Genomic DNA, 12,878 nt, shown 5'->3' on the forward strand with positions numbered 1-12,878 from the left:
TCTGATCCGATTCTCTCATTTTATCCAAGAGGAAGGACACTGAGGCCCTTGGAGAGTCACAGAGATGCTGGTGAAGCCGGAACGCAACCCAGGCTCCAGCTCTTTGGTCTGCCCAGGGCTGTGTGATTGGATTGAAGAGAAATTATTTGTTTTAAAACTTTAGTGTTTTTAAAGCCCTGAATGTTTAAAAGGTTTGTGGCTTTACGGTGGGAATTTGGAGGAAATGACTGATGTTTGCCAGTGAAATTCGGTTTCCTCCCACAATGAGTGCTCTTAAATGGTGAACTCCAAAAGTCCTAAGGCCTTCTGGAAGACGGCAGGTACTTGCCCTGTCCCCTTAGAGCAGACAGCACTGCCCCGCCGTTTGCAGGCATAGAGCTTCTGAAGTACCGTTGAGGGCCTGTCCTGACTGGGAACAGAGAACCCGAAGCCCCCGGTGCCTAGTCAACCTTTGTGTTTTGCTTTTTGAGTCCGTTGTTTTATGAGCAGGCAGTGGCCTCTCCAGCTCATTTGCAGGGAGCTGACCTCAAAGGAGGAGAGGAGCTATTGCGAGGACCTGGCTGTTGCTTTGCAGAAGCAGCAAGGAAAAGAGAGGAGAAGGGAAGGTGGAAAAAAGGCAAAAGGGCGAAGGACACCATAATGATATTTGCAGGACATGAACTTGGATGCAGACAACATTTTATAAAACTTAGGTATCTTATGCAGCAAAATATCGTATTCCTGACTCATGATGTCGGGTGAATTGCCGAATGTTTGCGATTACTGGCCAGGAGCAGTGCTGGTAAATGTTTTATGGAAAGTGATTACTTAGCTGCTCTGGGACTGAAATGTTCCGGGGGAGCCTCAGATCAGCCTAGTTTTTCACGGGAGCCCAGCAGGGCCCTTGCCGATGACTGGACCAGGTGAGGGGTGAAGCCTTGTGTTCGCAACTTGTGTTTCATGCCCCTGGAGCTTCCTTGAAGGCAGGATGCTTTTTAGCAGGTGCCTTAGTTCGTGAGATTTATGGAAGCACGTGGCTATGGGTTTTTTGTTGTTGGGTATGGTGGTGTATCTTTAACATTGTCATGACTATGTGCCGTACTCTTTAGTCATTCATTCATTCATTCATTCATTCATACCTTCATGCACTCGTTCATTCATATATTTAGAGATACTGTACCTATTGAGTGCCAGGCTTAGGGAATACAACAGGGATCAAAAGTCATAGCACTTGCCCTCCTGACTTCTGATTCATTGATATTTATGGCTCTTGACCTGATGGAACCAGCATATTAAGGAAGCAGAACTCTGACCACCCTTATTCATCAGACAGGCATTTATTAGACACTGTGTGCTGGACCTGTGGGATAGAAAGACAAGTGATGCCAAAATCTGTTACCAAAGGGCTGGACAGACTGGTGACGAGATGGCTCTGTGCTGTCAGCTTCCTTGGCGTTGGGGAGACACAGAGGGGAGCATGTCCTTGAGGGCCAGGGTTTAAGGACAGCCTCAGGAGATGTCCCTGGACAGAGCAGTGGGCTGTGGGAAGAAGAGGGGCACATCCCTGTCCCAGGCAGGTGGAAAGAGCAAGGGGCAGTAAGGGAGCACGGTTACTTGTAGGTGACCAGAGCAAAGGGTATCTGAGTGGCCGCAGCAGGACAGAGTCCTGAGAGCTGGAAGGCCTTCCTCGTACGCCAATGTGGGCTGTTTGACTTCAGTAAGAAACCATCAGAGATTTCAAAGCAAGTGACAGGACCCGAGTTTGTACTTTGGAAATAACAGTGGCTAAACCTTTTAAAAGTCCCTTCTCTCAAAAAATAAAAATAAAAATAAAAATAAATGAATTAGTGAAATAAAAGTCCGTGCTCCCTACTGGTGCAGAGTCGGACCTCTGTATGGGGCTGCATCCCTCTCACGTTCCCCACGAGGTGGGGAGTACAGGCACCTCCCTTATCAGTAGCTCCAAGATTCAGTGTGTTGTAAAAGCCGAAGGTGGGCTTGTTCTGTTGGTTGGTTCGTAAACTGGGCCTGAAAACTCCTTGGTGGTAAAACCCGACCTGAAGAGATGGGACCGTGTGTAGTCTTTTTTTTTTTTTTTTTTCCGTGTGTAGTCTTTATCCCGTGCGGTGTGTCTGTCCGTCTTCCCGCAGAAGCAGTTCTCCTGGGCCCCCGGAGTGTTACGGGACAGACGGTGGGTGTGTGCCTCCGATGGCAGTGGGCCTTTGACAGGAAACCAAGGCATAAAGATACTGAAGTAACTGCCCAAGGCCTAGTAGCTAGTAAGTGATTGGGTTGAGATTTGAACCCAGGTGCGACTAGGGGGCCCTATTGCGCATTTGGAGAAACTGAATCCAGTTGGTATCCGTCAACGATCGACTGTTCTGGCAGCAAGTGTGACATGCTAGGATTCCACCTTTGGCTATAATTCAGCTATCCTTCCTTCCTTTTAGGTTTTTGGTTTTTTTGTTTTTTGTTTTTGAAGTTTGTACCTTTTCTAATATAACTTGTGCTGTAATGCTCAGAACGGCAACTTTTAAATTTAAAGTAGGCTCCTGCTAAAGTTAATTCACTTGATAAAAGTTAAAAGCAGTGAGAACTGGCGTGAGAGCACTTTGAGAGGAAAAGTGAGATGTGAGGGTTGCCTAAAGTTAGTGCCCATTTTTCTAAACTAGGCCTGTGGTTCTCAACAAGGGGTGATTTTGCCCCCACAGGGGGATGTGGCAGTCTCTGGGGACATTCTGGTTGGCAGGACTATAGCGGGGATTGCTGGCATCTAGAGGGTCAGGCCAGAGATGCTGCCCAGCATCCTGTAAGGCACGGGACAGGACCTCACTACAAGAACTAGCAGCTCCAGATGTCAGTAGCACCGTGGTTGAGACAGCCGGGGTTAGGCTCAGTGTACTTACTTCTCTGGTCTCCCCAGACAGCGGTTCTCAAACCTGAGCATGTATCAGAATCAAATGGAGATTCTGATTGAGCGAGGCTGGGATGGGACCCCAGCGTTTGCATGTCTTCCAGGTTCCCAGTGATGTCGATGTTGATGCTGCTGGTTCAGGAACCCCACTTTGAGAACCGCTCTTCTGCACGAGTGTTGTGGGCACAGTGGGCACAGTGTTAGCCTTGCAGGCCCACGAGGGGCGAATACTTTGTACTCTGTCCTCTTCTGTGTCCTTTTCCGGGATATATTTGCCTGGAATCAGTTACCTGTACTCGTCTATTTCCCATTAAAACCAAACCGTGTGGGACACGTCTGAATACACACCGTCCCCTCGGGGAGTGTTAACCTGGTACGGAATGCCCAGCCTGAGCCCCTCGCACCAGGAGTCACTAGTAATGCTTTGGGTGCCGAGCTTTGGGGTCTGAGCAGAAACCGTCGGAGTTCCTGCCGCGGAAGGGTCAGCAGAAGGTGGCACTGCTCCCCTGTGTGCCTGCCTGTACATTCTGTTAAGGGCCTCATTACTGCACTCTTGTTACCCTACACCTGAATGTGTGTTTTTAACTTAAGTTTGCAGTTGCCTGAACTTGGGAACTGGCATTTTTGAACATGCCAAGTATGCTGCATTTGTAAAGCTTAAAAAAAAAATATTCTCTCCAATCAGGACGCCTGGGGGGCTCAGCAGTGGAGCCTCTGCCTTCGGCTCAGGGCGTGACCTGGGGGGTCCAGGGATGGAGCTGTGCATCGGGCTCCCTGCACGGAGCCTGCTTCTCCCTCTGCCTCTGGCTCCGTGCCTCTCATGAATAAATAAATAAATCTTTAAAAAAATATTGTCGAATCAATAAAGTAGGACTCTCTCTAGCCAGGAAACTGTAAAAAGAAAAGTACCAAACCTGGGTGGTAAGTTGTAGAATTTGAACTACAGTAACCATTTTCCTGATAGTGGAAACAGAAAGTGAGACTCAGCTTTCTGAACAGAAGTGAAATGTGCTGAGACCTTGAGAACCCATTCCCAGGACACATTTGCCCTTTGATTTTTTTTTTTTTTTTTTGCTGTGGACTGCACCATACTTTTAGAATCAGTTGAAGCATAGAATTTTTAAAAGAAAAGACTTCATGATACAGCCTTAGAAATAAGGCCACTGGGTGTTACACTATATGCTGGCAAATTGAATTTAAATAAAAGATTAATTAAGTTACTTATAATTTTTTTAAAAATATTTTATTTATTTATTCATGAGAGACACAGAGAGAGAGAGAGAGGCAGAGACACAGGCAGAGGGAGAAGCAGGCTCCATGCAGGAAGCCCGACATGGGACTCGATCCTGGGTCTCCAGGATCACGCCCTGGGCCGAAGGCAGTGCTAAACCGCTGAGCCACGTGGGCTGCCCAAAATAAAATATTTAAATAAGATAAAAGAAATAAGGCTGCCATCCTGCCATCTTCATTTTTGGAAAACAGTTTGAGGATGAGCGTGCTTATGCTTTTGCCCTGATGCAAAAATGGAGGCCACCATTGATTTCCGCCAGAAACTCACTTGTCTGGCCTAAGTCAAACAAAGGCAGATCTCATGTGTTTTAAAATACTGTAGGATGTTGCACTTAGGCTGGTAAACAGTAGCAGTTATAGAAATCCAACTTTTAAAGTGTGGCATCTGCTTTTCTTGCCATTGTTATAAACCAGCTTTTTATCCTGATACGCTTGTTTCCTTTCAGATGTTTCTAAGCACATTAAGGTAGTTTGAGGGAAAAATTATATATTTTTAGCTGCTCACGCGGAAGTCATTTTGAATAAACAACCTGAGTTTTTAAAGTGTTACGCTTAGGAGAAAACCTGGCATAGCTGGAAGTTGTTGGCTTACACATTAAACTGGGGTGTTCACTGCTGTGTTTTTGTCATCACGCAGTGCTGAAAAGTGGACTCTGTTAGAAAACAAAACGAAGAAAGGAGAAGGAGGAAGGATTTTTTCCTTTTGTTGGAGTGGCCCTTCGTCGTGAGGATCGTTTTCTTTTTATGGCACGGTCGAGAGCCAGTCCTGGATCCAGAAGGCCCGAGTTTGAGTCCCAGCCGTGTGACCTTAGGAGAGGTTGCTTAGTCTTTCTGTGCCGTAGTTTTCTTATCTGTGACATGGGGACAGTGCCTACATCAGGGTTTTGTGAGAATTAGGATAATTAATATGCACAGTGCACTGAACAGTGCCCAGCACAGGGAAAGCAGTTTGCACATGTTGTCTGTTATTATTTCCCATGTAATTATTTTAATCTCATCAAAAGCTGAAGATGTTTGCTTGCTCTGTGTGCATGTGGAAATAAAAAAAAATTTTTTTTCCGTATGAAGTAGGACAGTAACCATTTGGGGATCACTTAGAAACCTAAGTTCTGGTAACTGTCTTTGAGTCGTGCCTTCTCATCATTTCCGTATCAGTCACTTACAAGTCACGTCAGTCGTGGGTTTTCCCTCATAACACCTGTGCCCTGCTTTGTTCAGGGGCCCCACGGCCACCCCTCGGCCCACGGATTCCCTAGAAGGACCGCTGACGTAAGCTCATGCTCATGGCCACGATTTATTGCAGTGAAAGGACACAAACAGCATTGGTGGAAGGAAAGGCACAGAGGCCGCAGGAAATCAATGTGAGCTCCTGTGCATCTTTGCCCTGTGGAGAGACCCACAGGAGGGGCTCCATCCCTCCGCATTGAGTTATGACCCCTTGGGTACAGCACTGTCGACCAGGAGGCTCAGTAGAGACTCTGTGCCCACCACTTTTGGGGGCTGGCCGGGTAGGTGCCCTCTGCCTGGCGCTTGCCGAAATTCCAGACTCCCAGAAGGAAGCAGGTGTGCGCTGGTCTCAATGTTGTTAGCTTGGGTGAATCAACAGACAGACCTGGAAGGAAGAAAGAAGTGTGGAACAGAATTGGAAGCTAGGCTGCTCTTCCTCACTGCCTCAAACTGTACTTTTTTGGATTTGGTTTAACCCTGTGTTTTGAGACATCTAGGCTATGGATAGAGCTTGAACCTTTTCTCTTGGTGACATAAGAAAGTGTTGCATGGACCCTATGTTGACTGCATCCTGCCTTGATCGCTCCTGCTGCTCGAGGTTCTGATGGCCGTCAGCCTTCTTGGTAGCACAGAGGTCACAAAAAATCATTTGGATGCTAACAGTGAACAGATGGCAGCAGGAATGGTTCCTCAACTGAAAAAGAACACATCTGCAGGTAGGAAGGTAGCCATCTGGCTTCTGGAGAGGCAGTCCAGGAGCTGGTGGGGATGCCACATAAGTGGCCTTCCTCTTGGGATAAACATCTGCTTGTGACAACAGCAGGAGTTCGAGAGGCACCAGCGCGGGCCGTTGAAGCCGTTCACAGTTCCTTCCCTGGACTGTAGAAGGAGATGGGAATATAAATTTGTTCTCAGCCAATCTAATTTTCCTTGGTGAAAAGAGGCTGGTTTCCCTGCCTACCCGTTTAGTTGGTTCAGTAAAAATCTAGTGTTTTCCCCCTTTGTTACCAAAGGAGAAAGGCTTCTTTCTGTTACAGGAATGAAGAGGGCAGAGTTCAGGAGACTTGGCTGAAAGGAAACTGCTATTTATTTGATAAGAGCAGATTGCACTGATGGCCATGTCCTTTTCTTTCTCTTTTAGGCTAACATTCTAATGTTAGAGAAAGCTCTGGAGGCGACCAGAATCACACACTGTGTCTGGAGCCCCCGGAAGTAGTTAAGTGTAGGAAAAAATATCCTTTGCTGAAGGTAACGGAAATGTTTGGTGATTTATCAAGATGCGAAATAGTATCAGCAGCCCTAAGAGTGACTTTCCTCAAACTTAACTATTGTAAGAGGTTAACAGAAGCAGGCCTTGGGCTTAATTTGAAACATATCCTATCCTCTGTATTCTGTGTTCAATTGGTTAGTTGAGTAATCCTGGCATAATGTAACAGTTTATAATGTAAAAATGGTTGAATTGCTTTCATTTAGCTGTTTGGGGATCATTAGGGTGTTTTTGAGAAATTTAAAAAGGGGTACCTGGGTGGCCCAGTCAGTTGGACGTCCAACTCTTGATGTTAGCTCAGGTCTTGATTTCAAGGTAGTGAGTTTAAGCCATGCACTAGGCTCCACGCTGAGTGTGGAACCTGCTTTAAAAGAAAAAAAAAAAAAAAAAAGATCTGGTTTTAGAAATGCTGATGTGTCAGGCGAGACAGAATTTGGCCTTGTGATTTTACCGCAGCACTGGTGTGCGCTTTGAATCTTTTTACCAAAGTGTGGGCGTGATTTTCAAGGTAATCGTATTGGAAAATAAAATGTCTTGAATCCAGATGTGTGTCCTCATGCAGTTTTAGGTTTAAAAATGATATTAATCAGCACTCCCACAAGATGCCCCTGCTTTGAGAGCCAGCGCTTTTCACCAGAAGAACCATGCTTGGAATCTGTCTTCTTTCTTCCTCTTTCTAGCTTAAGCAGTTAAGGCTTTATAGACTTGGTGATTTCCTAAAGTACATTTTTAAGTTGCTTTTAATCAATTCTTTGAGGGGAGTCAAAGGGACTCGAAGAAATGAGAGGAGCTCCTCCACCTATTCTGACCATCAGGTATATCTTTGAGAAGAGCACAGACTAGTTTCACTGGAACACATACTTCATTCTTAACCAGACCTGTGGTTTTTAGTCTGCTTTTCATATATCTACTGTAGTAAGCTAAGAACATGCAGAATTTTGATCCTTGATAGGATGAAAAACATTGAATAATAATTAAGAGTAATAACTTCGTTTATGCTTTACAGTAACTTCTTTAGTTTCTCGGGATTCAATTTAGCATCTGCGCAGGGATCTGCCTTCGGCTCAAGTCATGATCTCAGGGTCCTGGGATCGAGCCCCACGTTGGGCCCCATGCTCAGAGGGAGTCCACTTCTCCTTCTCCCTCTGCCTCTGCCCTGGCTTGTCCTCTCTCGCGCATGGGCATGCCGTCTCTCTCTTTTGCTCACTTTCTCTCTGAAATAAAATCTTTAAAAAAAAAAAATTAACATCTGTGCAAAGCGAGGATCCTCTATTTCGGTTCAAAGTGAAGTGAACTTATTTGTTTATTCAGTACTTTTAAATCCTTGACACTCGGTAAGTGCCAAATGCTATCTTTTTTTAAAAAAAAAAATCTTATTTATTTATTCATGAGAGAGAGAGAGAGAGAGAGAGGCAGAGACACAGGCAGAGGGAGAAGCAGGCTCCATGCAGGGAGCCCAACGTGGGACTCGATCCCTGGTCTCCAGAATCATGCCCTGGGCAGAAGGCAGGCGCTAAACTGTTGAGCCACCCAGGGATCCCCCTATTTTTTATTTTAAGGGCAGAATCAAAGATACTCTATTTCTTGAACAGATAGCATTGTATCATTTAGTTTCTGATATGAGACAAACCAGGTAAGATTCAGTGGCTTAAAACAGCAAGTACAGTTGACCCTTGAACAGCATGGCTTTGGACTGTGCAGGTCCACTTATATGTGGATTTTATATGGCATGGTACTATAAATGGATTCTCTCTTCCTGATGATTTTCTTAACTTTTTCTCTTCTCTGGTTTATTGTAAAAATAAATGTCCATCAACTGATGAATAGATAAAGAAGGGGTAAACTATATGTACAATGGAATATTACTCGGCCACCAAAAAGAATGAAATTTTGCCATTTGCACAAACGTGTATGGAGCTAGAGAGTGTTGTGCTAACGCAAAATAAGTCAGAGAAACACAAATGCTGTATGATTTCACTCGTGGGAAATTTAAGAAACAAAACAGATACACATACGGGAAGGAAAAAAAAAGAGAGAGAGAGAGAGGGGAGCAAACCATAAGAGACTCTTGACCATAGAGAACAAACTTAGGGTTGATGGAAGGTCGTGGGTGGGGAGGGGGTAGGTGGGCGCCAGGCACTAAGGAGGCACAGCGGGGTGTTGTGTGCATGTGCTGAATCCCTGAATTCTGCTCCTGAAAGCAGTATTGCCCTCCTTGTTAACCAGAATTTAAATAAAAATTTGAAACGAGAAACATACCAAATATGTGTTAATCGAGAGAGATTTTGTTGGACTCATTGTTCCTGTTTAGCACAGAAGTCAGGGTTTCTTTGAACTAAATGAGAGCTTTGAAGTTAGACCTCGACTTGTGCATAGTCTGGATTTTTTTGGAGGGAAAAAGTAATTTACTTTTTCATGCTTCCTTTTTGTTTAGGGGTTAACTCCTTTGGAAGGTAAAATGTGGAATTTTCTGAAAAGCGTTTTTTCTTTTTTAAATTGTTTTACTTAGGGGATCCCTGTGTGGCTCAGCAGTTTAGCGCCTGCCTTCAGCCCAGGGTGTGATCCTGGAGTACCAGGGTCGAGTCCCACATCGGGCTCCTTGCAGGGAGAGCCTGCTTCTCCCTCTGCCTGTGTCTCTGCTTCTCTTTCTGTCTGTGTCTTTCATGAATAAATAAATAAAATCTTAAAAAAAAGAAAAGACAAATTTAATTTAAAAAAATAAATTGTTTTACTTATTATTTACCACGTAAAGCTGCTTTGTTTTGAATTATTTTGTAATGTTTTGAAATGTGAATTTTTATTATCCTCTTATAAAAGAGCAATAAAATTGGACAAAGCAATTCAACAAACTGATGCTTTGTTTGATTCTAGAACCTTGACTCTCCTTACATTTGCCTCCCTGAGTATAAAAGGGAGGCCTTGGCTGACGTCTTGTCATGAGGATGTGGCTCACATTCTCCACCAACAGTAGCCTTTTTCGTATCCTGGAGTATTTTCTAGAACACAGGACGTAGCTCTGTCTGCCACTACAGTTCACTGCTGTGAACTCATAAGAACTCAGGCAGGGACACGTTTTTTAAGAGGCACGAAGTATTTATCGCCTTGTGTCTTTCAGGCCTGGTGGCCCTGGTGCCTCTTGGTGTCGTCTGTTAACTGCCCTCCTGCTTCGGATTCCTTCACTGGCTGTGTCCCCTGCTGACATGCTCAAGGTTCTGTCCATCCAGCACCTCGACCCTGGTGTCTCGGTCCTTGGGTCTGCGTCTCCCTGTGAGCTCTGGGTGTCCTGGGCCCTGTGCACTAACCCCAGGGATGCTCAGATCTCCCACCAGCTTCGATGGGTCCCCCTACTTGACATCGCCTTTGACTCTAGTGCCCACACTTGCGCTGGAGCTTCCGCCTGAGGCCTGCCTTCCTCCCCCACCTGCTTGCTCTTGCCCGAATGAGGGAGCACAGGCGTCCGTAGGGAGCAGACAGGCTTCGCCCCCAGCCAGCTGCCCGGACGTCAGACGTTCATCCCTGAGTGTGCCGGGCTCACGAGGACTCGTTCAACTGTTGGCTCATTCTGCTCCTTGAGTTGGGGGCTGGGGACTGGGGACTGGAGTCTCTGGGCTCAAGGAACACCCCCCCCCCCCAACCGCCACCCCCAAGTCACTGAAGGCCTTGGTGGCTCTACAGCTATGATCCTTCTCTCCTACCTGGCTTGGCCCAGTTATAGAAGTGAAGTTACATCATTTTACGTTATACTTTAAAAAAAAATTAACATTTCGTAAACATTTTCTCATGGGTTCACGATCTCTGTGTGGATTTTTAATGACTGTGAAACATACTAATTCAGTAGCTTATCATGAACTCATGATTTTCAGAACGATTTGTAATGACTGCGTAAGCTATGGAATTAATACGCCATTAACCCATTTCGTTATTTCACCTTTCCCCCCAGTTTTTATTCCTTTGAGTAATGCTCATAGGAACTTTTCTGTAATGCGTTAATTCCTTTTTTTTTCCTGTTAAATTTCTTCAGAATCGGTTGCCAAGTATGGAGTTCCTAAATCACTTGGTTGCTGTTATTACTAGTAGTAGTAGCAGCAGCAGCAGCAGTATGAGGCAGGAAACATTTTTCTCAGTATATGGGACAAATTTTTGCCAAAGAGTTCTGATTCCCAGTGCTGACAGAAAATGACAAGAACCCTAGAAATGGCTTTTTATTCTTTTCAGTTGTTCATTTGCTTAGCCCTGCACAGCAATATGTTTTAAACACTTGAAATATTTAAAATAAAAAAAAAATACAGTCCAGCTTTGGCTTCTTGTTTTCCAGAAAATAAATGGATCATCCACCTTGCTGAAGAACGATAGGCAACAGGGCACCTGGGGGGCTCAGTCAGTGAAGCATATGCCTTCTGCTCAGGCCATGACTTCAGGGTCCTGAGATTGAGCCCCACGTCAGGCTCTCTACTCAGTGTGGAGCCTGCTTGTGCTCTCTTGCTCTCTCTCTGTATCAAATAAATAAAATCTTTATTTTCAAATAAATAAAATTTTTATAAAAAATAATAATAGACAAGTAAAATGATGGTAGTGGTGGGCATCCCATGTAGTGATGCATAAATATTACCATGCTTCTCTAACTAGGAGGGCAGAGGAGGTTGCTGTAGGTAATAGTAGCTTGGAGAACTCTGAAAATGTTTTATTTAGGCTCTGAAAGAAATGACACATTTCCTCTCTAAGTACCTCTTGGAAAAATATCAAACTATTGTTTTAAAACAACTTAAAATTAGAGCCTGGCAAAGGTGAACATGTTTCTGACGTTTCAGTTTTAAGGAAAGACTTCTTTTCAGATTGACATGGTCTTGGAATCTCAAAGAAAACTCATCCACTAAAAAAAAAAAAAAAAAAAAAAAAATGGGTAGATTGAGCAGCAAGCAAAGCATAGAATGAGTTTAGGTGAGTGGGTGTGAACTTGTCAAAATATTAAAGGAAAAGTTAAGCTGTTATATTTTAATTTAACTTGGTAGAGAAAGCAGCTTAGACATTCAGCTAGGCAGAAAATATTGTGGTTCTGTAGAAATGAAACCATCTGATCCTGACACTTGGTGATTACATGGTCTATTAATAACGCGCTAGAGTTTTTAAAAGTTTTCTCCTGCAAATGTTACTAAACTGTATTCTTGTATTGCTTTCAACTTCTCAAATAGATTTTACTTCCAATTTACTGAATAGTAAATTTTCTTGGTCTCTCAAATTTGTTGATTTTTTTTTTTAATAAGCAGCCCAACTTAAGCCCTTTTTTAAACAACCATTTACTACCCAGTCAAGACACAGTCTAAACACAACACAAAACAAATTCTTATATTACCTTAATAGAAAGTTTACAACGTATGTCTAATATGTAGGTTCTTGGCACTACCGGAGTGTTAAGGGTTAAACTTACCATCATTTTGACTTAATCTTGGAAATGGGAGATTGTAGCATTATCGTGGAAGGAACGGAAGGAGCATGAAAAGAGGCGGGATGGAATTTCAGATGTGAATATGAAGAGGTAGAGAGCTCACTATCAAGGTCAAGTTTGAGCCTGTTTTGGAATTTTGGAACCCGCAACCCAAGCAAGGATGGTCTTCGGTCAGCCTGGACGTAATCGATTTTCTAGTGAAACATCCTGCGTGATCATTTAAGTCTTACCAGTTTCCTAGTGTGTCAGCTGGGTGCAGACCCAACTCGAGTACTAACGTTTGTCCTCCAAAGGAACTAGCACTATATTCCCAAAATGCTGGTGCCTGGAGAGTTTCCATTTTGACCTTGGGCTATTTTAAATATCATTCTGAACTTCATGAAATTGAAATTAGACTTTCCAAGGTTAGATGATTGGATGGCAGACATAACCTTTAGGGTTTTCCCTCTCATGGCCAACTTCCCTGTTAGTGAGTGTTCTCCTCTTACACGAGGGAAGAGCGTGTGCCACTGAGTCCTTCTTCGAGCTGTGTGTCCATGAGGACATGGAATTACAGGGACGCCTGGGGGGCTCAGAGGTTCAGCGTCTGCCTCTGGCTCAGGTCGTGACCCCGGGGTCCTGGGATCGAGTCCCGCTTCGGGCTCCCCGCAGGGAGCCTGCTTCTCCCTCTGCTTGTGTCTCTGCCTCTCTCCCTGTGTCTCGCATGAATAAATAGGTAAATAAATCTATCCTTTTTTAAAAAAGGAATGGAATTACAA

The 12,878-nt window shown here is 44.4% G+C and overlaps 1 protein-coding gene and 1 long non-coding RNA gene across 5 annotated transcripts in view; one reads left to right on the forward strand and one right to left on the reverse strand.

Annotated features, from left to right (window-relative positions):
• The window catches only part of WDFY1 (WD repeat and FYVE domain containing 1), a 46,178-nt gene that overhangs the window by 3,038 nt on the left and 30,262 nt on the right, over nucleotides 1-12,878 (forward strand). The gene's annotated exons all lie outside the window — the stretch shown is intronic.
• LOC144305752 (uncharacterized) lies at nucleotides 5,469-10,278 on the reverse strand. Of its 3 annotated transcripts, none has more exons than XR_013372820.1 (3): nucleotides 10,099-10,278; nucleotides 6,932-7,038; nucleotides 5,469-5,795 (listed from the first exon to the last, which is right to left on the reverse strand). It is a non-coding gene; the product is annotated as an uncharacterized LOC144305752 (long non-coding RNA). The 3 variants fall into 3 exon arrangements; XR_013372819.1 differs by having other exon boundaries at nucleotides 9,567-10,278; XR_013372818.1 differs by having other exon boundaries at nucleotides 6,932-7,041; nucleotides 9,567-10,278.

This window comes from Canis aureus, chromosome 36 (assembly GCF_053574225.1).
Source record: "Canis aureus isolate CA01 chromosome 36, VMU_Caureus_v.1.0, whole genome shotgun sequence".
NCBI classification, from domain to species: Eukaryota; Metazoa; Chordata; class Mammalia; order Carnivora; family Canidae; genus Canis; species Canis aureus.